Below are 27,500 nucleotides of genomic sequence, written 5' to 3'. Positions count from 1 at the left end.
TGCTAGGGCGCCTCGGTGGCTCAGTCAGTTAAGCGTCTGTCTGCCTTCGGTTCAGGTCATGATCCCAGGGTCCAGGGTCCTAGGATCCAGCCCCATATCAGCTTCCCTGCTCAGAGAAAAATCTGTTTCTTCCTCTCCCTTTGCCCCTCCCCCCTGCTCATGCTCACGCCCTCTCAAATAAATAAATACAATCTTAAAAAAAAAAGAAAAAGGAAAAAGAAAATGTGGGACGCCTGTGTGGCTCAGTGGGTTAAAGCCTCTGCCTTTGGCTCAGGTCATGGTCTCAGGGTCCTGGGATAGAGCCCCACATCGGACTCTCTGCTCAGCGGGGAGTCTGCTTCCTCCTCTCTCTCTCTGCCTACTTGTGATCTCTGTCTGTCAAATAAATAAATAAAATCTTTTAAAAAAAAAAAGAGAAAAGAAAATGCTAGTCTAAAAGTTCAGTTTTCTACAGAAAAATCATTTGACAAAACCCAACATCCTTTCAGAGTTAAAACACTCAACAAATGAGGAAGAAAAAGGAAATTCCTCAACCTGATAAAGGGCATCTACAAAAACCCCAAAGCTATCAATCAGTGCTAAAGACTATGGCTTCCCACTACGATCAAGAAAAGCATGAGTGTGTCTGTTCTTACCACTTCTTTTCTGGGGACCACTCCTGTTCACTTTTACTCTAGAGGTTCTAATCAGGGTAATTAAGCGAGAAAAAGAAATAAAAGACATGCAGATTGGGGTGCCTGGGTGGCTCAGTGGGTTAAAGCCTCTGCCTTTGGCTCGGGTCATGATCTAAGGGTCCTGGGATCGAGCCCCACATTGGACTCTCTGCTCGGCGAGGAGCCTGCTTCCCCTTCTTTCTGTCTGCCTCTCTGCCTACTTGTGACCCCTCTCTCTGTCGAATAAATAAAATCTTTAAAAAAAAAAAAAAAACACACACACATGCAGATTTTAAAAGAAAAAGCGAAACTATCTCTATTTGCAAGTGTCCTGATCTTGTAGATAGAAAATTCTAAGGAATCCAAAAAAAATAAAAAATAAAAAAACCTATCAGAGCTTATCATTCAGCACAGTTGCAGGATATACAAAAATCAAATAAAAAACCAATCATATTTCTATACATTAGCAATAAGCAATCCAAAATTGCAACTTACATTTGTGTTTCATCAGCTTTATTCCCAAAAAATTCCAGATTTCCAATCAACACGTGGGAAATGACAGTCACTCCAATGATGTTCATTTTTGGCTCTTGGAAGGCTATCTCGATCACACCTTAAGCACTTAAAGACTCATTTGTTCATTTAATATATTCTTATCAAGTGATTCCTATATCAATACCAGGCACTAGGGAAATAACAGTGACCAAAAATTCCCTATCACCTCCCTCCATGAAACTCACATTGTAGTGAGAATACAAAACAACAGATAAACAAAAAAAGTTGTAACTTCCCATAGAGCTAACCATCACAACAGACATAACTTGGAGAAGAGAGATGGAGGCTGAAGGGAAGGCAGGGTATGCTTCAGATGCAGAGGTCAAGGAAGTCTCTCTAACAATGAACCAAATCAAGAAGGGGTGTGGGGTGGGGGGTTGGTTTCTGTGTAGTTTTTTTTTTTTTTTTTTTTTTAAACAAATTATTTATTAAGGGATCTCTACACCCAATGTGGGACTCGAACTCACAACCCTGAGATTAGGAATTGTATGCTCTTCTGACTGAGCCAGCCAAGTGCCCCGGTTTCTGTGTGGATTCCACACAACTGCAGAGGCATGTGTAAGAACTCTGGGATGAAAACAAGCTTGGTAAGTTCTTGAACCAGCCCGTGTGCAGGGCAAGCAAGGGTGCCTGTCCAAGGCCAGTCCCTGCGGGGGAAGACAGCGCTCAGCTCATACGGGACATTGCAAGCTATGGTCCAGAGGGAAAGCTTTTCCCTGATTTGCGCTGGGAATCCACTAGGGAGGGAAGGGAAGAAGAATGAAGAGAAGTGATATGAGGTGATCACTCTGCTTCTTTGTGGAATAAACAGTCAGAAACGTTGAACTCAAACACATGGTTGCATAATCACTTGCTGTGTGACCCTAGGTATGCCACCCAACCTCTCTGACCCAGTATCTACTATAGCTCAGCTGCCTCCCAGAGGATGAATTTGAAAGCTCTTTGCAAACTGAAACTTGCTGCTGAATGTACAGCAAAATAATCATCATCCTTCCTGAGCTCTTCCCTAACCTCCTAAAACAGAAGTAATTTCTTTCTCTAGAAACAAAGAGCACTTTATCGGTCTACCTCCTTTAATACTTACCACTTTCTATTCAGTATCATAAGCATTATCGGTGTATCTTACCACTTCTTCTAGACACGAGAGGCAAATCTCACCTCTAAAGTACTGATCATTCCCCATTATATACTGGCTTCCACTGCCCCACTCTAGACCACGATCAGAGTATCTACATCATTTTATTGAAAAGAGGTTCTATATCTTGTTCATAGTTAGACTTCCAGTGCCTACATCACTGAAAATGGGGAAGCTTCTCATGTGTTTGCAATTTCCCTTTTCCCTTCTGATCAAAAGGCTCCTCATGTGAGTAAAATAAACACCCTTACAGAATTCAAACTATTTACAAAAACAAAGGGCTTCAAAACACCGGCAACATGTATTTGCATATTACAACTGTAATTTTTGGAAAATAATACACTCACGTAACAAACCTGGGAGGATCTTCATGTCTAGCAAAAAGTTGTTAATCGTTTTTACTTTGTTTGTTTGTTTGTTTGTTTTAACAGCAATTTTAAGGCAGTAAAACCAGAACTCTTAGTTTGGATTCCGCACCCCAATAACAGTTCTTGCCCCCAAAGAGTCTCAAGGTTTGACTTAATCTTCCAAGACACATTTTCTTTTTTATTGACAAATAACTTATAAATTTAAGGTGTAAAACTGGTTAATTTTTTACATTTATAGATTGTAATATGACTGCCACTGTAGGGATAATTAACACCTCTACCACATTACTTAATTATTCTTCTTTCAGTGGTTGGAATAATTAAGTTCTAGTCTCTTAGCAAGTTTGTTAATTACAATACATCGTCTATATTCACAAGAGTGTGCATTAGGTCTCTAGGGCTTATTTACTACACAGTGGACGTTTGTACCTTACTCACCCGCCTTATCCCTCAACCGAGGCCCCACGCTCTAGTAGCCACCATTTCACTCTGTTTGCATGAGTTTGACTTACTTATTTAAAATTTTTTATACTACAAAATGCAAAATTATCTTACCAAAGTACATCAGTGAATTAATTTGATTACATGGGAGCCCAATTATTTTAAATTGAATGGTTCCCCTAAAATGCCTAAAATCCAAGTCTAATTCCTACCATGTGTTATCCTCTTTCCCAAAATAATGCAAATTAAAATTAGTGTTCTATTTGTGATAAACATATAAAAGTACCTAAAAACTCAAAGCAGAGTTCCTTTTCTCATTCAAAGTTCAAAGTCTGCCTCTCTATTTCCTCCTGTCCATTCAAAAGAACTGGTTAGGAAGACTGAAGGGGAAGACAAAAACCTGCAGTATGTTTCTGTAAGCTCTTCTGATCCTCTGTGCTGTGTGGGAATGAGTTTCATACCTGAGATTACTAGTTTATCACTCTTTCTGCTGAAAACGTATCAGCAACTTGTTCGGAGGGATCAACAGCAGTCTAGAGGAAGCTGCTCATTTAACATGTATTTATGTCCTCTGACAGATGAGCGGTTCCCAAAGTGTGGCCCAGGCCAGCAGCATCATCAACAATGACCTTGTTAGAAATGCAAATTCAAGGGCACCACCCTTGAATTTTTTCAGACTTTTTTCAGACCTACTGAATCAGAACCTTTGGTGCATAGGGCTCAGCAGTCTGTGTTTTAAAGAGTCCTGGATGGGGGTGCCTGGATGGCTCAGTCGGTTAAGCGTCTGCCTTGGCTAGGGTCACTATCTCAGGATCCTGGGACAGAGCCCCTCCCCCTGCTTGTGCCCTCTCTGTCTCTCTCTCTCTCTCTTAAATAAATAAAGTCTTGAAATAAATAAAAATAAAAATAAAAATAAAGAGTCCTGGATGATTCTGATGTGCAAAGTTTGAGAACTACTGTGCTATGCAGATTTAAAAATAGCCTCTCCACAGAAATTACACACTTTAAGGAAAATAACTGTGAAAACATTTATGTTTCAGTGAAGCCATATGTAAGATACAAGAGCCACATAAAGGAAAAAAAAAAAAAAACATGTTTTTTTGAGATCAGGAAAGGCTTCACAGAGGAGGCTACACTTCAATTAAAACATCAGGAAGTAGGAGTTTAAAAAAAAAAGTGCAATGAACATTCTAGATAGAAAGAGCTAGAATTGAAAGATTTGAATTTAGACCATAATCAGGCAGATTCTGTGGTGGTTGACACTTTCATCTTCTATAGAACCCTTTGCTCTTGATCTGGTTTGCAAAATTTCATGGTTAAGTCCCTCCGACTCTCAAGTATAAATGGAAATATCTAGAAAACAAGGCAGCAAAGCCAGAATCTGTAAGACAGCAGTACAATATCATAATTAAAGGTCTCAATGAGAGAAAGAACTGGCACAAATGTTAACTTTTGGGTACTCTGTTCTTAATACTTATGTATAAATATTTCTGTATTCACAGACAAGTTACTGATTTAATTTTCCTGTATATAAGGGGAGGTAATAGTACCCACGCTATAAAGGCTATTACTTGTTAGGATGAGTAACTGAGATAAAGAATTTGGGAATTTTTAGATTCCACACATAAGTGATATTCTAGGGGCACCTGTGTAGCTCAGTTGGTTAGGGATCTGACTCTTGATTTCCACTCAGGTCATGATCTCAGGGTTGTGGGATCAAACCCTGACACCAGGTTCTGTGCTGGGCCTAACATTGTCTCTCTCCCTCTGTCACTCCCTACCCTCCACTCAACCTCTCACTCTATTAAATAAATACATACATATGTACATACATACATAAGTGATATCATACAGTTCTTGTTTCTTCCCTGATGTATCTCATTTAGCACAACGTGCTCAAAGTCCCTCCATGTTGTTGCAAATGGCAGGATGTCCTCCTTTCTCACTGAGACACATTTCCTAAGGATTTGACAATTATCATACTACTATGAGGAAAGTACACGAATTCTTCTTTCTACCCTTGTTGTCAAAGAAACTTGAGATGATAAATATTTTGAACCATGTGAAACCACAAACACTGCAAAGCGTGTCAACTGAACTGGAAAATTCCTTTGGCTGAGCCAGTCCTTAAAAAGATCCCCCAAAGAGCTCTCCAAAGAAAGACAGTTAATTTTTATTTTCTGATTGGGGGTAGACAATAGGACAAAATACCTCTGACTTAGAAAAAACTCCCGGGGCGCCTCGGTGGCTCAGTGGGTTAAAGCCTCTGCCTTCGGCTCAGGTCATGATTCCAGGGTCCTGGGATCGAGCCCTACATCAGGCTCTCTGCTCAGCAGGGGGCCTGCTTCCTCCTCTCTCTCCACCTGCCTCTCTGCCTACTTGTGATCTCTATCTGTCAAATAAATAAAAATAAAATCTTTTAAAGAAAAAGAAAAAAACTCCCTATTCATAGTAAAGCATGGAATGCTGAAGTATTATTCACCAGGTATTTCATAGTTTAGTACCTAAAACACTGAAGAAAAGTGGAAATGTTTTATTCCCATGTGGCTCTCCTCTTCATGTATAAAAAGGGAGAAAACCAGAATAGTGGAATTTGTTCAGATTAAATGAGTTAGTTCAAGTAACCTATTTCAGAACGAAGATCATGCCAACCTCCTCATCTCTAAATCTGCTCTGGCCAACAGCTCCATAAAAAAGGTTCGGAATAAGGTCCAGGAGGCAAGCCTACAGTTCTCTCCCCATCATTTTATTTCCCACCAATAAGATCATCCATTTAAAGCACACATCTAGCTGACCAATTCCCACTGCCCTGTGGCCAAGAAATACCACTTAAATACACGTCTCAGTCACCAGTCCCTACTCAGCATCTTTGGGCACATTACCGCAGCCTGAGTAACTTCTCCAATCCTATGATTTACTGTCCATTACTTGAAATTGCTGTTCTCCATCCACCGTCTATCTGTTTTCCAATGCCCCTCAGCAGCCTGACGGAATAGCTCCTAAAGGGAAGAGGAGCCGAGAGCCAAAGACACTCGTGACACTAGGGAACCTGGAGAGCCTCCAGATCAAACGCGGTCTGTTTATCATTACTTCACAAACTCCACGTGCCTTCAAAAGAATCTACAGTAAATCATTACGCTCTTTAGCTCCTTCTTACTGGAGACCACAAAAGTAATGTCAGTTGCAAGCTTTAAGATACTGCTTTCCTGTCGATGCAGGAGGCTTATAAGCAGCTTTGTTCACAAAGATCTCTCTGTAGTACATCACAGAGACCTTTTCATCTTTGAGGTTAAAACAAAGTAGCAATACAGACAAAGAACTAATGAAGCCATTTCACAGGAACCAAATTACCAGTGTCTGTCTGTCCTTCCGGTGCCCCTTTTTTATCCAGAATAAGTGAGTTACGGATCTAATTTAGGCAATCTTAAGTCCATCCACGTGCCCAAGGTGAACTACGTAGGGGCACAAATGTCCATCTCCCAGTGTCCCTCCTCCTGCCCCTCAACTTACCATATGGAGTCCATAAGAAGCAGCATCACAGTGAAAATAGATCGTCATTGTCTCAACCTACAACCTGGAGAATGCACATGGTGTGTTGGTTACCAACACAACTTTGCACAGACCTGAGTGCATTAACCAACAAAGATGCTCAGGCACCATGAGACCTTGATCAATTTATCCAAGTTCTCTGAGCTTCCTTCCTTCCTAATAAAATAGGAGTGATGCCTACCTTGCAGAAATTTTGGATGAAATAAAGTAGACATTTCTTCACGCAGTACCTGGCACAGGGTCAGTACTGATTCGATGGAAGCCATTACCCCACCCTCCCCCACCCCCACCTCCAAACTGGTTCAACTTAATCACATCCTTTTCCCCAGATCCAGATAATTTACCACCACCATGGGCCTTGCATCATTGGAAGTTGATAGGGCAATGTTGCTAGAAAAAGAGAAAGTGGAGGGGTGGCAGATGGAAAGGAGCAGGGGACAGTTTACACTCCAGTGAGACAAAAAGGCAAGAAATGTAAACTCTGGTTAGCTCTGTTCCTCAGTGGGCACTCCAGAAAAATATTTATAGCATGAAAATAAAATGCAGAAGTGGAAATCACACCCCACCACTGAGATGGGTGATAAATCTGTCCATAAATCCTGGCTTATCTCAACTATCTACACTGGAGGGCTAAGGTATGACCCCAAAACACCTTGGCAGTGTTCCACTGTAGCTGGTGTTCTCTTCACACAGGAATGTTTGACCAAAGGGCAGAAAGATTTTCCTTTGGCTTAGTTTACAATGAAGCTGGAAAATATTAAACCGCACCTCATTTGACCTTAATAAACCCAGGACACGGGAGAACAGATTTATTCATTTCTTCCAAGTTCTCCCATTGGATTCTTCCATATTTTAAACTTCTTTTAATGACTTTCCACTGTGTTCAGCAAATACAGAATCCTCCCATTGATAATTAAACACCTGCTAATTCCTACAAAGGCATTCTAAAATAATAAAAGTAAAGTCTGATGAATAAAACATCCCCTTTATTCCACAGGGCTAAGTTCAAATAAAGGAAAATGGGTCATTAAATAAAAACTGTCAATTCTTTAAGGCTTGGTTCCTTCAAGTCAGTGACTATATTTATATTTAGATTACTCTGAGGTGAAAGGTTATATACTAAACTATTTATTGCCCTAAGAATACTTAAAAAGAAGTAGGTCTGGTAAAGTCAGCAGTCATCATGGAGAGTAGAAAACAGGTAGGTCATTATTACCTTTTAATTTTCTATTGAAAATTTCAAACATTCAAAAATAAAGATTAGAATCCCCACATAACTATCTCCTGCCTTCAACAATCATCAGATAGGAAAAATCTTATTTATTTTTACCCCGACTCCCTACTAAAGCTGGATTAACTTTAAAGCAAGTCCCGGCATCATGACTTTCCATAACTAACTCAGTATCCATCACTAAAAGATAAGGACTCTTTTTTAAAATATAATTCCATAACTGCCATCTTGTCTATGCCCAAAAAGTAACAGTAATGTCGTGAGTCAGATAATCAGTACTCAAATCTCCCCATCTCAAAAAAAAAAAAAAAAATAATATTGATTTCATCAAATCAGTATCCCAAGTCCACACTGTGCATTTGCCTCTTTAATCCTTTCTAATCTAAAGGTTCTTTTCTGACTCTTTAAACCATCCAGTACGTTTGTTGAATAAATGGAGTCATGTGAAGTAAAGACTTCCTCTCGTTCTGGGTTCTGCTGATTGCATTCCAAGTGTGTCCATTTCTATTGTGCTCTATGCCCAGCATCCCATCAAGAGGCTTGATCTGATTCAAATTATTCCTCTTTCTTCCAAGAAAACATCATAGGTGGTGAGAGAGGCCCCATAAATTAAACCAGATGACAATTTAATGATTTGCCAGCTAGACTTCCTCTCCTCTAGGCATTTACTGCTGACCACGTTGGGAGGTGGGCATCCAGGACAGGATACAAGCAGGAGCAGTTACAGTGCTCATCTTCAGGGGTACCTGGGTGGCTCAGTCGGTTAAGCATCTGCCTTCAGTTTAGGTCAGGATCCCAGAGCTCTGAGATGGAGCCCCCAATTAGGCTCCCTGCTCAGCAGGGAGTCTGGTTCTCCGCTTTCCTCTGCCTGCCTCTCCTTCTTGTGCTCACTCACTCCCTCTCTCAAATAAATAAATAAAATGTTTAAAAAAAAAAAAAAAAGAGGGGCGTTCGGGTGTTTCACTGGGTTGAGCCTCTGCCTTCGGCTCAGGTCATGATCTCAGAGTCCTGGGATCAAGCCCCCCATCAGGCTCTCTGCTCAGCAGGGAGCCTCACCCCTGCAACCCCCTTTCTCCCCACCACCTGCCTCTCTGCCTACTTGTGATATGTGTCTGCCAAATAAATAAAATCTTTAAAAAAAAAAAAAAAAAAAAAAAGAGCAGTCATCTTCCTGACTGGGCTGAGCTCCTAACTCCCACAAGGTGAATAACTTGGTGGATGCAGAGAAAACTAACTCTAATATCATCTTTGTTCAATCTCACATGGGAACATTCCCCATTCTTTGGCATATGCAGGTTTTGAACACTCCAAACGAAAAAGACCACTTTCGAGTCACCCACCTATTCCACAATCTGCCAATATGGAAAATGCAACCCCTTATGTCTTATGTTACATTAAAAAAAATGGAATTCAGGCTACAAAATCCCTTTTTAATGGCACACCAGCAGGCAAATATAGATTTTCAAGCAATAAGCAATTTCTACTATCACTGCTAAGGGGAGTGGGGGGGACAGCCTTTCTTCTTGGCTGCTGTCAGTATGGACGATTAGAGGCTAGAAAAATGCATTTTTAGTTTTTAAAAAAGCTTTATCGGGAAACAGGCCACCATAAAGTAATTCATCTATAAAGCTGTAAGGGATGTCATCAATTTTACCTTACACTTGAATCACACTCTTGATTCCTATCCGGCTGTATTTCAATTATGCCTTTTATTTGAAGACAAGCCCCTACAAATACATAATGTTGCTTAAAAATGATCTTCAAAAAAAAAAACCCTATCGGGACAGGAAAGTTATTTATTTCATACATAAACCACTTTGCTTCACTCAGGAGGTAACAGTCTCCATGCCTGACATACTTGGAAAGAGAAAGGGGTTGCAAGAACACTGCGTTAACATTTTCTCTTCCAGATTTAAACAGTTGAAAAAAGTCTCCAATGGTAGAAACTTTAGCACTTTTTTTTTAATGTTTATAACCAGAATGTGATTTAAACAAGTCCCCCACCCTCGACGGAACTTGCACCGGAGGCTGAGATGTTTAGAAACATCGGTACAGATATTTTCAATAGCCTGAAGTGGTATGTCCTGGGGACACTGTGGGAGGACACTCAAGGCTCTCACCATCATGTCAGTCACCAAGAGCACCCAGTGACCCATAACATGTATGACTGTGACCACACTGAGACTTCATTCTAAAGAATTCTGAAGGGGCACCTGGGTGGGTCAGTCAGTTAAGCATCTGGGTTCGGCTCAGGTCATGACCCTAGGATCCTGGGATGGAGCCACATGTCAGGCTCTCTGCTCAGTGTTGAGCCTACTTCTCCGTCTCCCTCTGCCTGCTGTTCTGCCTACTTGTGCACTCTCTCTCTGTGTCAAATAAATAAAAATAAATAAATATTCTTTAAAAAATTCTGAAGAATATGGAATAACAAATAGCAGACTTTTAGATGTCTTAGGCATGGATTTGAAAGCTACCTAAGTGAATACTCACATCCAAGAGGGACATAAGAGCTGACAGTCCCTGCCCTAAAATTACAACAAAGGGCCCTTTCACGAGCCCTTACTAATTCTAGAATCTAAAAGTATAAATTAAAATTTACAAAACAGGACATTTGGGGGGGTGCAATTTTCATTGAGAAGTATTTGATATTTTTGTAAAGAACTTCCATAATGAGAAAAAGAATGAAAGACTAAAAATTCAGTAGGTTACATATGTATGTACCATGACTGGTTAAACCATGTCTCCCCCAAAAAAGGTATGTTGCAGTGCTAATCTCCAGTACCTCAGAATGTAACCCTTTTTGGAAACAGGGTCTTTACAAAGGGATCAAGTTACAATGAGGCCATTAAGGTGGGCCCTAATCCAATATGAATGGGAATATGAAAAGGGAACATTTGGATAGACAAACGCATATAAAGAGAAGATGATATGAAGACACAGAGAGAAGATAACCATCTACAGGCAGGGAGAAAGGCCTGGAACGGGACTCACCCCTCACAGCCCTCAGAAAGAACCAACTGTGCCAGGCACCTTGAACTGGGACTTCTGATCTCTAATGCTATAAAACAATCAATTTCTGCTGTTTGAACCACCCAGTTGGTGGTAGTTTGTTACCTAGGACTCCTAGGAAAGGAATGTATGGACCTATTGTGGTATGTATTATGCGAAAATGCTAACAATCATTTCAAAAGAAAAGTAGCAGCCGTCAATCATGATGATAAGTACTTTTCTGCACATGTTGCAATTAAGTCCTTACAATGACCCCACAACACACAGTACTAGTATCCTCATTTTGTAGATGGGGAATCTGAAGTTTGGAATCAGGAATTGCATTCTGATGCTGCTATCAGAGACCCATTACAGGAGCTTAAACACATACAGGTTGATCTCTTTCATCTAACAAGATATCTGGAGATAAGTGGCTATAGGTAGACACTCAGCAACCCAAAGATGGCCCATCTCTGCAAGTCCCCTGACCATTTCCTCATGGCCTCAAAATGGCTGCTGTAGTTCCTAGCCATCGCATCTGTATCCCACATCTGAAATGCAAAAATGTGAAAAATAAAACAAAAAAAATTTTTTAAAAGAAAAGCGTACTTTCCACTGGACTAAATCCCTTCAGAGAACCCTTCCTGGAAGCCCTTAAACAACAACTTCCACTTGTAACTCATCAACCATCCCTATCTGCAGCATCAGAAGATAGGAAATGGTTTTTTTTAGTTCACTTTATCCTGAGCTCCGTGGCTTCTCCTCTTGGGTTTCCACAGGTAGACTGAGCACCTCTGAGCATCCAAGGAAGCAGTCAGCCCAACAGAGCCTCTGATGTATTCCAAAAGAGTATTTTCTGAGGAAATTCTAGAGGATGCATCTGGGGCTTGGCAGTTAAGATTTAAGAATAGACTTACAAGGCCAGCTACCATCCCCTTGGTATTTGTTTGTGCAAGTGATATTTATAATTCTCAAACAGGTGAAGGCTTTCACAGGTAGTCATTTAGTTGGCTTCTACAAACAGCAACTGGAAGTTTTCTTCAAGTCGTCTTTAATTGCTCCTTTCCAATTATAGAACGCCTGTATTTATAGGCATCTGCTCCACTTCATTGTCAATACTTTGTCTCTGCTAATTGAAAGAGATTTTCTTTCCCAATGTTGGATAGCATCACTGAGGACTCAAATTCTCTAGCCTGATGCAAAGGTGACAAAAAACAGCCTGAACAACCACAGTATAGCGCCCCTAACCACATCACACACCTATCAGGACTTCCAGGAGAAATCCAGAGCCCCTCAATGTCCTCTACCACCGCCTCTAGGTTATGATTCGCCCATTTTCCCCTGCGTTATCCATGCAGGTCCCCTGTCCTCCCCAGCCAAGCAAAGCAGAATGTCACCAGGGAAGGATCTGGTTCTTGAATGAAGTGTCCGTCCCTAAAAACAAGACACGGCTGGGGCCAACTCATTCGAACACCAGTTGGCCACTGGCTCTCATTACCCTGGTTCCTGCCTGTTGCAAGTTGGCTATCCCATTTTTTCCTTGATCCTGACAATAAACCTAGAGGACCTTTCCAAAGCCAAATCTTGACTTAAGTCAGTGAGAATCCATCACATTGCTAGCACTTAAGGAAACCCTCTTGCATCAGTGTGATATGTGTGTGAGGTATTTCCCTGATATTAAGACACACAACTGGAAATCAGTCTTTTCTTCAGCTTCAGGCAGTCATGCCTGTAATTCTAGAACAGGAAGATAAGGATATTATTACTTTCAGTAAAAGTAGCAAAATAACCATATCCCTGTATTTTATTTGGGATGCAAATGTGCCTTCCTAAAGAGAACTTGTAGGAAAGGAAGTGACTGAGGCACTTAATCGGATTCATTAAGAGGCAGTCTGCTAACTGGAAATAACCAAAATATATTACCTTTCATCTTTGCTCGGTAATCCACACAATTTATACTTCTTGCCTATTAAGGTAAGACTGTTACAGAATGAGCAAAACCAGAAAACAGATTCTAAAAGACATGAAAAGTTTTACTCTGCTTGGTTACAGGATTTACAATTATTTGCATAATAAATCAGAGAAAAACACTTTCACTTGCAGGAGCAAGTAATTTACAAGATTCCTAAATCCCTGTTGTTTAGTAAAATTAGATCTTTACCTGCAGTTGTCTGAAATTCCAACAACATAATCTTTCAAATCAAAATGGGTGGCAGGTCCTAAAATATGTACTGCAATCTGTCACTTAAAAATAATAGCAAAAAAAAAAAAAAATTATCATCCAAAGTGACTGACAACACAAAACTACAGAAGTGTACCAACTTCTGTTTGGCACTAATTACAATTAGCAAAATCTCATTTCTGAAATCCTTCCCACTCCCCCTTCCTCCTCCACCTTCCCTAATTCCAAAGTCTTCAGAGTCTACCCAAACCTAAGTCTTTCGATTCAGCACAAAAATGCCTTTTCACCTGACAACTAAGAATTAGTTCTCTGATTACTCACTCAGCATGGTTGCAGGACAGCGAGGCAAGAGAAGGCAACCAACCACAAAAGAAACTTAAGGCTTTGTTTCCATCCTCCAGAAACCAAATGTGCTTGGAAAAAAAACACCTAAGTAAAAGAACACCTAAGTGAATGATCACATAACTGGGCCCAGCAAATATTATCATTGTGGTGTCTAAGAGCTCTGAGGTTAGGGAAATCAGTCTTGGCCAGATTAAGTGAAGACTTCCAAGAAATACTTTCAAGAATTGAGGCACCTGGGTGGCTGAGTTGGTTAAGCATCTGACTCTTTATTTTGGCCCAGGTCATAATCTCAGGGTCCTAACATCGAGCCCCGTGTCAGGCTCCATGCCAAAAATGGAACCTGCTTAATTTTCTCTCCTTCTGGGCACCTGGGTGGCTCAGTGGGTTAAACCTCTGCCTTTGGCTCAGGTCATGATCTTGGGGTCCTGGGATCTAGCCCCACCTCCGGCTCTCTGCTCAGCAGGGAGCCTGCCCCACCCCCCCACCTCCCACTCCCCCCACCTCCAAACCGCCCCTCCCGCCCCTCCTGCCCCCCAGCCACCTGCCTCTCTGCCTGGTTGTGATCTCTATCTGTCAAATAAATAAATAGAATCTTTAAAAAAGAAAAAAAAGATTCTCTCCTTCCCTGTTTTTCTCTCTCCCTTTCTCTCCCTCATTCTCCTTCTCCCCTTCTCTAAATAAATAAAGATTAAAAATAATAAAAAAGAAATACTTTCAAGAATTATAAGAAGGGGGCACCTGTCTGGCTCAGTTGGTGGACCATGCTTGGGGACTCTTGATCTTGGGTTGTAAATTCGAGCCCCACACTGTGTGTAGAGATTATTTAGAAATAAAATCTTAAGGGGTGCCTAGGTGGCTCAGCTGAATAAGCATCTGCCTTCAGCTCAAGTCATGTTCTCAGGGTCCTGGGATTGAGCTCCTTGTCCAGCTCCCCCTGCTCAGCAGAGAATCTGCTTCTCCTTCTCCCTGGCCCCCTCCCCCAGCTCAGGCTCTCTGTCTCTCTCTCTTTGCCAAATAAAGAACTAAAATCTTTTTCTTAAAAATTAAAAAAATAAAATAAAATCCTAAAAAAAAAAAGAAAGGAAAAGAATTCCAAGGACAGGGACTGCAGAGAGAATAATCACATCATAATGAAATGGGCATTTACCTGATGTCAAGCTCTGTGAAGGCTCAAATGCACCCTCCTTAACCCGAAAGACAACTACATGGGTCAGCTATGATCCTTACTGCACACATAGGAAAACAGAGAATCAGAGGAACTCACCAAGATCACCTAACCAGGACAGCTCAGACTAAGATAAATCTATTGATGCTTTCATTCATTCATACAAATACTATAATTATTCTAACTTCAACCCCCATACAGAGAGAAGACCTTAGAAGAAAACATCTATATATGGAAAAGAATATGTCCCAGTTTCCCCTGGCACAAAAAAAGAAAAGAAGGAGAGGAGGAAGGGAAGGTGGGAGGGAGGGGGGAAAAAAGGAACAAGAAAAAAAAAATAACTGAGATAAATCAGAAAGTAAACTTCTAAGACAGAACATCCAGATAAAATCTGAGCGGTCAAGTTTCATAGACTTAATTCTGGTCCAGCCTACACTCTGCGTCCAGGGAGGAAAACCACTTCTGAATGTCTAGTATCAATCCAATCCCATCTGTAGCTCCCACCACACAATCATAGTCAAGGTTCAAGATTAAGACACTTCCATGGAAAGAAGGGCAGCCCAAAGTTCTGCATGATCTGACGATGTCACCTAAGGCAACATTAGCACCTATCACTTCCAGCAGTGAGCACCCAAGGGCTACACAACCTGGTTCCTTAGGGACGGGAGAAAAAAAAAAATTAATCTTCTATCATAACACTTTTTACTTCATGGACCCCATTTCTTTATGTTTTATAGTTTATATAACATTTTGGTATAAGACCACATATACAATATCGACAAACAGACGTATATTGGGGTCATGGGTTCAATTTTTTTTCCTGATAAGACCGTGAATAAGATCAGTGAAGATCACTGATCTACACACTCACCAAAAGGAGAACCCATTACCTTCCAGTACCCTCACAATAGCCCAACTAAATGACACAACTCTGGAACCATTCCATTAACTAGAGGGGGAAAAAAAGCAGCAACAACAAAAGCTCAAGTTGCATTTTTAGTCTCTTTGAAAGGTATTTGATGCCTAACTGATTCTGGGCACAAACAATGGCTGACCATTACAAATCTATGGGGCCACCTCATTATGAGTTCATACTGCAACCAAATCCCATTTTCCCTCTGCAAATTCAATTCACATCAATAGCCCTATATATCACTGGCGACTGCTGTTGGCTGCCTGATTTTGAAACATAAAATTTTTTTTGAAAGATTACTGCCAACACATAATAGGCAAACTGCAATTTCAATTCCCTACACATGTGCTTGAAGGGGGGGGAGGGATACAAGCTACAAAATGTAAATGAAGCCTGTTGTTATCAGCTGTTTATAAGCCCCATGACGTCCTTCTCCCTTATTCCTCCAGTCACATAAGGCAGGAAAATAACATCAGAAGTGCCACCATTCAAGAAAGTCCTTTTATTATTCTGCTCAATCCTAGTTGCCTGGTCTCTTTAATTTTCTGAGGTGTGTACACAAAATGCAACAAAATTAAGCAGTGGGGTCTGTACACAGCCAATCTTCATTAGGCAGAAACCAGGGTGAAGGCGGAACGCAACGGCGGGACGTTGCTTACGTTGTGACTTTCGTCACCAGCTTGTTAGGAAGCCATCGCTTACAAGAGCTAACAGCAAAGTGTGCCGTCCACTCTAAGGCCGACTTCTGGGGTGGGACAGAGTAACGCACTTTCACCCAAGCCCGGGAAGCAAACCCCCTACAGGTCCTGTCGCAGACTTCTGGCTCTTCCCTAACACACCGCTCACCTTTGACTTCCCAACTGAATTCTTTCAGAAAACACGATTGTTTTTATCAATTCGTGTTCAATATTATATACTACCCACCAGTGCTATAACGGGAGGATGAAATACAAGGAGATCCGTGGCAAATCCGGGCCCATCTTTACTGTGGAAGACAAAGGGAAGCGTGAAGAGTTCACTGCTTGTTGCTGGGTCTCTCCACAGCCTCGCTATTGACATTTGGCACCAGATAATTCCTTCCTGTGGGAGGCTGTCCTGTGCCCAGCAGGACGTTTAGCACCATCTCTGATCTCTACTACCAATGACAGTGGCACCACTCCCAGTCCTGACAATCAGAAATGCTTCCAGACGTTGCCAAAATGTCCCCTTGAAGGGAGAGAGGGAGCAAAATTAGGAACCCCTGGTTGCAAACCACTGGCCTCCTGGGTCTATGTGCCATCAACAGGCAGAAATTGTGTGCACATGGTTCCTCTAAGCTGGGAACAGCATGCTAAAAATCCACTGAACACCCAGGCAATGGTCTTATCATGTCCATAAACCTTTCTGGAACACTGAACAAAATCAAATTAGCCTACCAAACAGAAGGGATGCTAAGATACTAATTTTGACCATTAAAAGTCTGCTATCAGTCAAAAGTACCCTTTTTATTTAAAAAAAAAAAAAAATTAAAAAAGACACCAAACCTTCACTCTATTATTGCATTGGCTCAAGGACTAATCAGAGAACACCACCTAAAAAATATCTGTCATGGGTTTTCCATATTCATCAGCAGAAAGCTTCCAGAAAGTTCAGCTTCGTGGGCCAAAATTTTTCATTTACTCAATTGTCAATAAACCCTTAAGAAAAATTTCTTCAGACTCAAGCCCCCCAGTAGAAGATGGATGGATACGCTCTGATATTTAGTTGAACGGCAACAAAGAGATGAAAAGGTTTTGTGGGGTTTTTTCCCCCTAAACAACCACCGTGGAACTTCTGCAAACCAACACTAAAAAAGACAATTTTTATTTAGCAGTTAAAGAAACCAGCTTCCAAAAGCTCAATTGCCATCTGCAATTATAATCAGGCCTAATTTAGAATACCCCACCATGTTTTAGTCTTAATTAAAAATGGCACATCCTTGCAAGGGAATGCAATGTGAATTCACAATTCAATACAAGAAGGAGACGCGCGCACGTTTCTAACGCTGGAGTCTCAGCTTGGGAGACTGTAAACTGGTGACTGTTTCACCAGTTTCCTAATGGATGTAACTTCAGCATAAACTTTGTTTAACTCTCCTATTTTAAATTAGAAAGGCATGTGGATTATGTTAAGACAATTTGCCAGAAAGACAAATGGATTTTTTAAGCCTGCCATCTTTCACCCAGCACATGGCTGTTGGTGTATCCCAGCCACTATTATCTTTCCTCTGCATAAAAGGCACCACGCTTCCGTGTAATACTTCCACTGATGCAAAATAGTTTTCCACCACAAGAAATAATAAGATTTACCAAGTACCACATGGCCTTTTTGTATGTTTCATAATTAGTTATAATAATGTGTCCCTACACGTTTATTTTTAATTTTTAGTGTAATTTTTAGATTACAATTCCTTGATATGGTCTCCAGCACAATCAGCCCTCTCTCTGCCTACAGAACATTAATGCCGACATTATCTGAAAACCGCCATACAAACTCCCAGTGTCAGTCAAAACCCTCTAAAATAAGATAAATACAGAGAAGACGGAGAACGGAGGGCCTAAGAACAACACAGGCACACCTTTAACCCGCAGGATGAGAGAAGTTGTTCTCATGTCTATCCACGACATGGTGACTCCTTGTAAAAATCTAACCTCTTCCCAAATTTGTTAGCATTGGATTCCGGCTTCCCTGCTGGAGCAGAGCCTCTGGCGAAGAAGGCAAGAGGGGGTAGAAAGCTGTAAACAGTAAGTGTGCCTCCCATGAAAGCCTGTAAAATTAAGCCTCTCTCAGTTGGACAATTAGCTTTATGTAGCTAATCAGGAAGAAAGAAATGAAGGCCATCTGGTTCCTGGAAGAAGTTCTGTATCTGATTAACACTATCTTCTTGAAAGTAAACTTCCTATGTACAAGAGGCCAAGAGAAAGCAAGGAGAGAGAAATGCCCTTTTAGGTGGTCTCTATACTCTGATAGAACCACATGCAGATCAAGGCCCAGTTTTATCCAGAAGCAACAGAAGAGTGATTACATGTCGACGCCCTAACTGGACCGACCTCATTTGATTCCTAGCTCTGCCACTTATTGACGGGTTAGCCTGTGTCAGACAACCTGACCTCGCCCTCGTAGACAGGATAATTGGCCCCTCCATCTAGGTCCTTTGCCAGTCAACTTTGAGTTCTTTCCACGGTGGATTTCTCGGTCTCTTGGGGCTTGGCCATGTGACTTGGCTTGGGTTGGTGAATTTATTAATCAAGAGTGAATTTATGGGGCACCTGGGTGGCTCAGTGGGTTAAAGCTCTGCCTTCCGCTCAGGTCATGATCCCGGGGTCCTGGGATGGAGCCCCGCATCAGGCTCTCTGCTCAGCAGGGAGCCTGCTTCCCTTCCTCTCTCTCTGCCTGCCTCTCTGCCTACTTGTGATCTCTTGTCTTTCAAAAAAATAATCTTTTTTTAAAAAGAGTGAATTCATTACAAAAATATGAGACTGTCACTCAAATTCCAAGAGCAGGGATACAGCTAGCCTCAGACACAAACTAGGAACAGGCACTCAAGCCCTCTATGAAGCCTCCACCAGTCCTCTGCCTCCAAACCCTCTGTCCATCTACTTTATTCCCTCTTACTGAACCAAGTTTTCTCTGTCTTCCCGTGCCAATGGCAGGAAGTCAACTACCAGTAGCACCCTTTCTCAAACCTCCTTGGTTCAACACAGCAGCATCCCTGAGAGAGCAGCAACAGCACCTAAGTCCCCAGGTAGGTTAGGAGCCCACCATCAACCAATCCAGCGTAGTCAGGGATAAAGTCATCAGCACCACCATATAAAATGTGGGTACCTGATGTACAGCATAAGTCAATCAAGAGAAGTGAAAAGTAGCCTACACACACCACTTGCCACACAAGATGCCCTGGCATGGGGCTGCTCCCTGCCAGGGGGAGGAGGTACCATTTTCTTTGCACAAAGGCACCATCTGTCCAGAAGTGTGGTGAAGAGGGCATCTATACTAGAGGAGGAGAAGGGCTTGGCATGGAGTGTTGGTATCTCTGAATTGAGCAGAGTGTCTTTATGGAAGAGTGGCCTGGCATGCGGTGGGATGATTGAATAAGGAAATGTATTTAAGATAATGGGAACCAGCTTACTCACTGTCAAGAGAAAGTAGTTATGAATACAGAAAAGAGAAAACAAAGTTGAACCATGTGTTGTTGAAATGGAATTGGAGGTAATGAATTTACAATTTTTAATACATAAAAATACAGAAATAAATACAAATGTACATATATATATACATATGTACACATATATAATAATCCTTTCATGTGTCCACTGAACAGGTCTGGAAGCCGTAACATCTCACAAGCAATGAACACACCTAATGCCCAGATCTTGGTTTCTAAATAAAATTCTCCCCTAAAAGGAATCTCACCTCCCTGACTCCTCAGCAACGTAGCCAAATCCAGGCCTGGGACCAGCAAAAGCACAAGATGAACCTGGAACTTCTTGTTCCAAAAAGTAAGGAAGAACTCAAACAATGATGGCAACACATGTCAAAGGACAGGGGAATCAGCTGGAAGGAACTCCTACTATCTCAACAGGGGGAGAATCTGAGCATCAAAATAATAGTAAAAGATGATAACCTGCTAAATACACAGAAATCCATGAGTCCAAAACTGGTATGATGAACAAACAAGCTGAAAGTTTAGGAAGGGTCTAAAAGTATCATCCACAAAATACTACAAAAGAGAATAGAGTAACTTTACAATAAAGAAATCTGGCACATGCTGCCTTTATCAAATGATCAAAGGGAACATCCCCAGCAACAGACATATGGAAATCATGGGCCACCTGACAGGATGCAATGGAAGGAACAGGGCTTCACTTCTGTTGGTACTCCCGCCCTGACACATAACCTGAATCTAATTGTGAGGAAGTGTCAGACAAACCCAAATTGATGGACAATATACAAAATAACTGGCCTGTTATCTCCAAAATTATGAAGGTCATAAAAGTCCAGGAAAGCCTGAGAAACTGTTCCAGAAACCAAGGAGGGGACGCCTGGGTGGCTCAGTTGGTTAAGGGGCTGCCTTTGGCTCAGGTCATGATCCCAGTGTCCTGGGATAGAGTCCCGAATCAGGCTCCTTGCTCAGCAGGGAGCCTGCTGCTCCCTCTGCCTCTGCCTGCCACTCTGTCTGCCTGTGTTCACTCTCTCTGACAAATAAATAAATAAAACCTTAAAAAAAAAAAAAAAGAAAGAAAGAAAGAAAGAAACCAAGGAGACTAACAACTAGCCCATGATTCCAAATGGCTCCTTTTTCCATTGGGACAATCCCAGCAAATTCGAATGAGACCTGAGGATTAGATAAGAGTGTGGTATCAAAGGTAATTTCCTGATTTTGATGTGTGGATGGTAACATGATAGGAGAATGTCCTTGTTTAGGAAATATGCATGCAGAAAACACACATAAAAGTGTTCAGAGAAGACAGGGCATCAGCCTGGCAAGGAATTCAACCTGTTTCGTGGGGGTGGGGGGGTGTCATATTTGTTGTTGCTTTTTTTTTCTTCTATGATTTAAAAAAAGCTTTTCCAACCTGTAATGGGTAGAGTGCAAGGTGGCGATGGTTGGAAAGGGTAGGACCTTTCAGAAGCTGGATGATGACAGTCACTCAGAAAGGACATTTAAGTTGGGATATACAAGAGAAGAAGACAGAACACAAAACTCCAATAGGAAGAGATAATAATTACTATGCTAATTTTAGAACAAAACAGTACCATCATCTGACTCTTACACAGTGCTTTCTGAGTGCAAAGCAATGGTCTAAATTCTTTCCATATTTTCACTCACTTATTCCTCACAACTTTACCTAGGATTATTACTAAGTATTATCAAATAGAATTATTATTACACCCACCTTAAAGGTGAGCAAACTGAGGCACAGAAAGGCTTCAGTAACTTATCTGGGTCACAAGGCTGCTTAGTAACACAGCCAGGATTTGAACCTACCAGTCTGGCTCCAGGGTCTAGACTCAGCTACTACACCATCAGGATTACCCCAAGTGAGTAACTGCATGAGAGGCTGATGTCGAATAGGACAGGACAGCTAGGTGAGAGTCTGGATTTTGCCATGTGTAATGAACGGGAAGATATTGCCGAAAGCAGGGAGACACTTCAAAAGGGCTGGTCGTTGTATTTTAACTCCGGCAGGACAGTGGCCTTGACAAAGTTAGTTAAAGAAGAGACAGAGAACAGTGGCCAGAGAGAGTCAACATTTAAAATGTGGAGTAAAAGGGGCAGCTTGATGGCTCAGTCATTAAGCAGCTGCCTTGGGCTCAGGTCATGATTCCAGGGTCCTGGGATTGAGCCCCGCATCCGGCTCCCTGCCTGCTTCTCCCTCTCTCACTCCCCCTGCTTGTGCTTCCTCTCTCGCTGTGTCTCTGTCAAATAATAAATAAATTCTTAAAAAAATAAAAAATAAGTAAAATGTGGAGTAAAAGCAACAGGACTTGGGTGATTGTTCTAGAAGGCCAAGCCAGGAGACTACCTTTTAAATAAAACTATATTCACCATCCAAGTTCCTTGGATGGATGAGATGGCCCACAGAGAGGTCACAGTATATTGCTGGTAGTTTTCTGTTCTGGTCAACTCACAATTCTTCCTTCCTTCCTTCCCTCCCCACTTCCCTTCCTTTCTTCCTTCCCTTTTTTTTTAAAAGCACAGAGAGCAAGAACTGACCCTCACCTTCTTCTATTCCAGGGCCTTTAGTCACCCAATAACAGTTCATGTTTTAGTGAGACGATATCATGTTCAATTGAAGCAACCATTTCCCCAGAAAATAAACAACGTCCAATTCATTCTGATTTCATCGCTTTCCTCTATACAAAGAGACTTTCTCTCCCACCGATTAAGTCATTTGTTCTCCCTGAATCTCATCAAAGATTGTACCGGGCACTGTAATTGGGAGGGTTTTAAATAGATAATTTAACCTTGAGAGGATGTTCATTTGACTCAACACATCCTTCCAATCTAAGAAACACACAAATTCTCTTACACTTCAGCATGTCTTTCTTTCATTGTGACAGCAGTGCCGAGAAATTCATCTCAAGGAGCTAATTGAGCCACAAGGGAATATTAATACCTAAATATTAAAGCGATCCTAATGCTCTGCTTAAAGGGAAGCTGGGTTTGCTACATGAAAGGTTCCAAAATGTCTCTGGTCTATGCCTTTAAAAAAAAGAAAAAAGAAAGAAAGAAAATCCATGTCTTTAGCATATTTTCATCTCTCTGCATTAAGTCAGAAAGTAAAAGGTACAGTTTATGTCTCTTAAAAATGAAAAAAAAAAACAAAAAACAAAAGCAAAAAAAACAAGCTCTTTGCTTTCTACTGCCAGTAACTGCATCTGTTAGAATGCTGCTAGGTTTTTGAGTGTCCTGGTCTAAAGGTTGTGATTTTCTTCACTTTTGAATATGGAGGGATAAATGCTCTCTCAAGTCTTTGACAGTCTAAGTGTATCCCACTCTGCAGTGCGGACTATGGCTATAGAAACAGCATTTCACACCGCAGGTCGGAAATTATACAGGGCTGAGCAGGACCACGAGGAATGGAGGGGACACAGCTGACCTGTTCTTTGTCATCCTCTAGTTCACGCCAAAGTCTTTTCCATCAAACGATTACAAGTACAAAAAAAAAAAAGAAGAAGAAAGAAAGAAAGAAAAAAATTAATTCCAGGAACCAGAGAATTCAGAACGAGTAATAGGATCCCATTCCTCCCCCCAAAGCTGATATCATCAAATTCTCTCACATGATTTACAACCTGGCAATCTATCTCTTTCCATTGATTATCCTGCTATTATGGATTATAACTGCTCTCTGCCCATTCCAAGAACTCTCAAGTGTTGCACTGAGAATACACTAATGCACCTTTAAGGCAGAGAAGACAGAGGGGGAAAAAAAAAAAAAACACCGAAGGAACAAAATAGGCCGGAGAACGCATAAAATTTGAAAGTCCCTTTCAAAAGCAGTGGAGAAGTTAACAGCTTTTCGGGGAGGCAATCAAGCCATTCAGGCCTAGCAGCTACTAAGGCTTGAGGCATTAACATTTCTAATTGGAAACAGGCCCTGGGCTACACTGAACCGGATACACCTCACTTTGGGCAAAGGCCATCCAAGAAAAAGGCACAGGAATCTGATCAAATTGCAAAGTCACCACCAATGTTACAGAAAGATGCTTCCCATTCCAAGACGCCAGCCAGACAAGCTTTGTAAATGACACCCTCCTCTGCTGCTTGGATTATAAAATACGTTTAGCAAAACCTTCATGGTGGGGTTGGTAAACTCCAGTCCATGGCCTCTTTCTGTATGGTCTGCGAACCAAGAATGGTTTTTATATTTAAAAAAAAAAGGGGGGGGGAATGGTTTTTATACTTTTTAATGACTGGGGGGAATCAAAAGAAGAATATTTTGGGACGCCTGGGTGGCTCAGTTGGTTAAGCAGCTGCCTTCGGCTCAGGTCATGATCCCAGCGTCCTGGGATCGAGTCCCACATCGGGCTCCTTGCTCATCAAGAAGCCTGCTTCTCCCTCTGCCTCTGCCTGCCATTCTGTCTGCCTGTGCTTGCTCTCTCTCCCTCTCTCTCTCTCTGACAAATAAATAAATAAAATCTTAAAAAAAAAAAAAAAAGAAGAAGAATATTTTGTGACACATGAAAAATATATGAAATTGAAATTTCAGTGTCCATAAATAAAGTCTCATTGGAACACAGCCATGCCTATCTATTTCTGAGCTATAACACAACCAAGATATATGACGTGCAAGGTCAAAGACGTCTACCGTCTGGCTCTTTGTTGAAAAAGTCTGTCAATCCCTGCCGTCACTCATCCACAAATTTTAGGAAAACAGCTCCAAATAAACTGAAGGCCCACGAGAAACACATATACTTACTAATAAATGAAAAATGGCTCTTTACCTTCTAAATAGGCTCCCTTCTCAGAAAACTCAGCAGAAACAACACAAGGTACGTACAAAAAATGCCCCCAAAGGCTTTCAAGTTTGCTGATGGAGTTAGGAACAAAGCAGGAAAAAGATGAAAAAGAAAAAAAAAGATGAAGGTACCGTGAGGTCTGTCAGCCACTTTACATACATGATTCCATTTGATCCGCAGACCCACGTTCTGAGGAACAGTTACACCCATTTCACAGATGAAGAGACTAAGCCCCACAGAGCTTGTCCAACACCCTCATGAGGTCCTCACAAGGTCGCAGTAGTACATGGTGCCTTCAGAGCTCTGGTCCAGGTTTCACTGGCTCTTAACCCCATACTTTTAACGATTTCAAAATGATTAGGATTCCTGATCAAATACTCTTACTGCCTTTGCAATATGGAAAGAGAACGAGACAGTAAGAGGATAAATAACATTTAAGGGAAGGAGAGAACTACCCACCTTTGAAAGGAATGGTCATTTAACAGAGAAATATTTGTCTTATTAAATGCTGCATGCTTTAGTGTGGGGCTCTTAAGTAACAATCGGTTCCTGTACTTACCATCACTCTGAGCACAGCCAAATCCATCTACACAAACACGCTATATAATCTCTTTATCCATCTGCTATGAAGACCGCTGGCTACAGCCCAGCATCCTTGCCCCACAGAGTCTCCTTCCCCCATGCTTACCTCCATAGGGCAAGTTTTTTATATCCAGCAATAAATCACTTGTAATCTCAGAGACACTGGCACTACATCTATCAAACGTTTCGGGTCTTCCAAAATCTCTTAACAAAGCCTGATGCTGTAGCCAGTTGTAGTATCAGAGATCTTATTACCATTATTATGACGCTGTCTAGTAGCAAACACACACAGCATTTAGAGTGTATCAGGCACTGTTCCAAACTCTTTAAAAGGGCCCATGCATTAAATTGTTAATGCAAACATCCTTACAAGGTTGGCACTATAATTATTTTTATTTTATAGATCAGGAAATTGAGGCACAGAAAAATCCAGCCATTTGCCAAGGACCCAAGGCCAGTAGGTGGCAGAGCTGGGATTCAAACCCAGTGTGGCATCAGCGTTCACACTGCTTACCAAGTACATTGCTCACTGCCTCTCCAAGCTAGATCAAATAATAATAATCATAATAAATGTATCAATTGTGCATGGGCAAGCTTATCTGTACTTTTAATAGAAAGGTAATATTTAATTTTTAACAGCTGGAAAAAGGTTGGGAAGAATAATCTGCATAAACCAACAGAAATAAGAAAACCTCTTAAAATACAATGTTGTTCCTCATTAAATGAAGAAGGAAGAGGAGGAGAAGAAGAAAAAATAACATCTGGAACATTTAGAGATAGTAGGGTGCTTCCAGTTGATTTATAGTCAGAATAAAGGTCAAGCAGGGACCCCTTTCTGTTCTGTACTCTTCTAAAAGCCTGAAACACTGTGGATTATACAAAACACCACTGAGCATGTTTCCTTTTCTTAAAAGTAATGAAGTCTATCAACCTGAAGAACAATTTTCCTAAATGGTAAAGGTCATAGTTTAGTTATTATTAATCCTTCTCTAACCCTTTAAAGAAATCAAAGGCCTCAGTTTCATGTTCAGGTTAATCTGACCACGAACCATCGACGGCAAACGTGGTCCACTCACCACTCTGGGCGCCCATGACATATGTAATTGATGAGGTTTCTCTTCCCCATGGAGACCGTCCTTCTCAACAGAAAGATATGGTATTATCCTAGACAATATTCCAAGGGGGCAACAGCAAGGGATCAGAGTAAAGACCTAAGAAGAAATCCTTCCATCATCTAGCCCTGAAGCAGTGACAGCCCAGCCTGGCATCAGAAAAGGCATCCTTTACCACCAATGGTTCATGGGGTCCACAAATGGACTGGCGTCTCCCCTAGTCTGCTTCTCAGACCAACTCAGGCTGCCTTCACCAAGAACTTATTATCTCAAAGAAAAGGAAGTCCAGTGAAAGGGCAGTCTTCATGAAGGGCTGGTTGATTCGGCCCCTCAAGGATGTCAACAAGAATCCGGGTTCTTCTCCTCCCATCCAGGTTGGTCCTCAACTTTGACTTGATCCTCAGCCTAACAGCAAGATAGCTGCAGTAGTTGTGGGCGGCCCACCTGATAGCACCGAGGGCAAGTAGGGACCACAGCTCCCCTCGCTTCAAGGAAAAATGCGGCTTTCCATGGGAGGGCCCAGCACACACATCTTCGCCTTCCACTGGACAGAGTCAGGTCACATGGCCAAAATGCTGAACCAATCACTTGTAAGGGAGAGAAACCCAAGAAACCCAATCCTGGACCTAGGGTTTGGCCTTTCCCCGGCTACAAGGGTCCACAGGGGAGGGTGAGCCCTGTTCAAAACTGAGGCTCTGTGAGGAAGAAGGAAATGGAGCCTGCAAGGCATCAAACAGCATCCACAGTAGGCCCTGGGACCTGGGTGAGATGCACACCAGAGGCCAAAACTGGCCACCCAGAGGATGAGCCTCGCCAAAAGATCATTACTTCAGCCTTCAATGGTGTAATAAAAACTAAAGTCATTAGACAAATTTTAAATCAGAAGTAATTCAGTGAAATTTAAGATCTCTGGTTTCTCTTGAAATAGTGGAATGTTCTAACACTGGCTCAAATCCCCTTGGGGCAACAATCAAACTGAGTACAGCAAGATTGTCTACTTCTCCGGAGTCCTGCCATTCCCTCTGGCTCTCCTCGCTCCTCTACCTTAGCTTCCAGAGCCCAGAGGGCATTTATTTCAGTTTGCAACCTCGACATCAGCCATCCCAGAAACCAAACAGTAAGCCCTCAAACTGATAAGACCTAGCAAGAGGAAGGTCCGCCTCTAGGCCTCTTTACAGAGAATTCAATTCCAAGGAGAAGCCGGGGGTTAATGGCTGGTTAGTAATAAAAAAAATTTCTAGCCACATCCTTAGATCCCCCTCCCCCAAAAAAGTCATATAAGATTGAAAGAATTTGCGA

At 41.7% G+C, this 27,500-nt stretch overlaps 1 protein-coding gene across 2 annotated transcripts in view; it reads right to left on the bottom strand.

The window, feature by feature from the left end:
- Nucleotides 1-27,500, bottom strand: part of LOC111143893 (protein tyrosine phosphatase, receptor type G) — a 700,723-nt gene that overhangs the window by 633,340 nt on the left and 39,883 nt on the right. The gene's annotated exons all lie outside the window — the stretch shown is intronic.

Source organism: Enhydra lutris, unplaced genomic scaffold, assembly GCF_002288905.1.
Source record: "Enhydra lutris kenyoni isolate GAN:26980312 unplaced genomic scaffold, ASM228890v2 scaffoldscaffold10, whole genome shotgun sequence".
NCBI lineage: Eukaryota > Metazoa > Chordata > Mammalia > Carnivora > Mustelidae > Enhydra > Enhydra lutris.
This window is presented reverse-complemented; position numbering and strand designations above follow the sequence as displayed.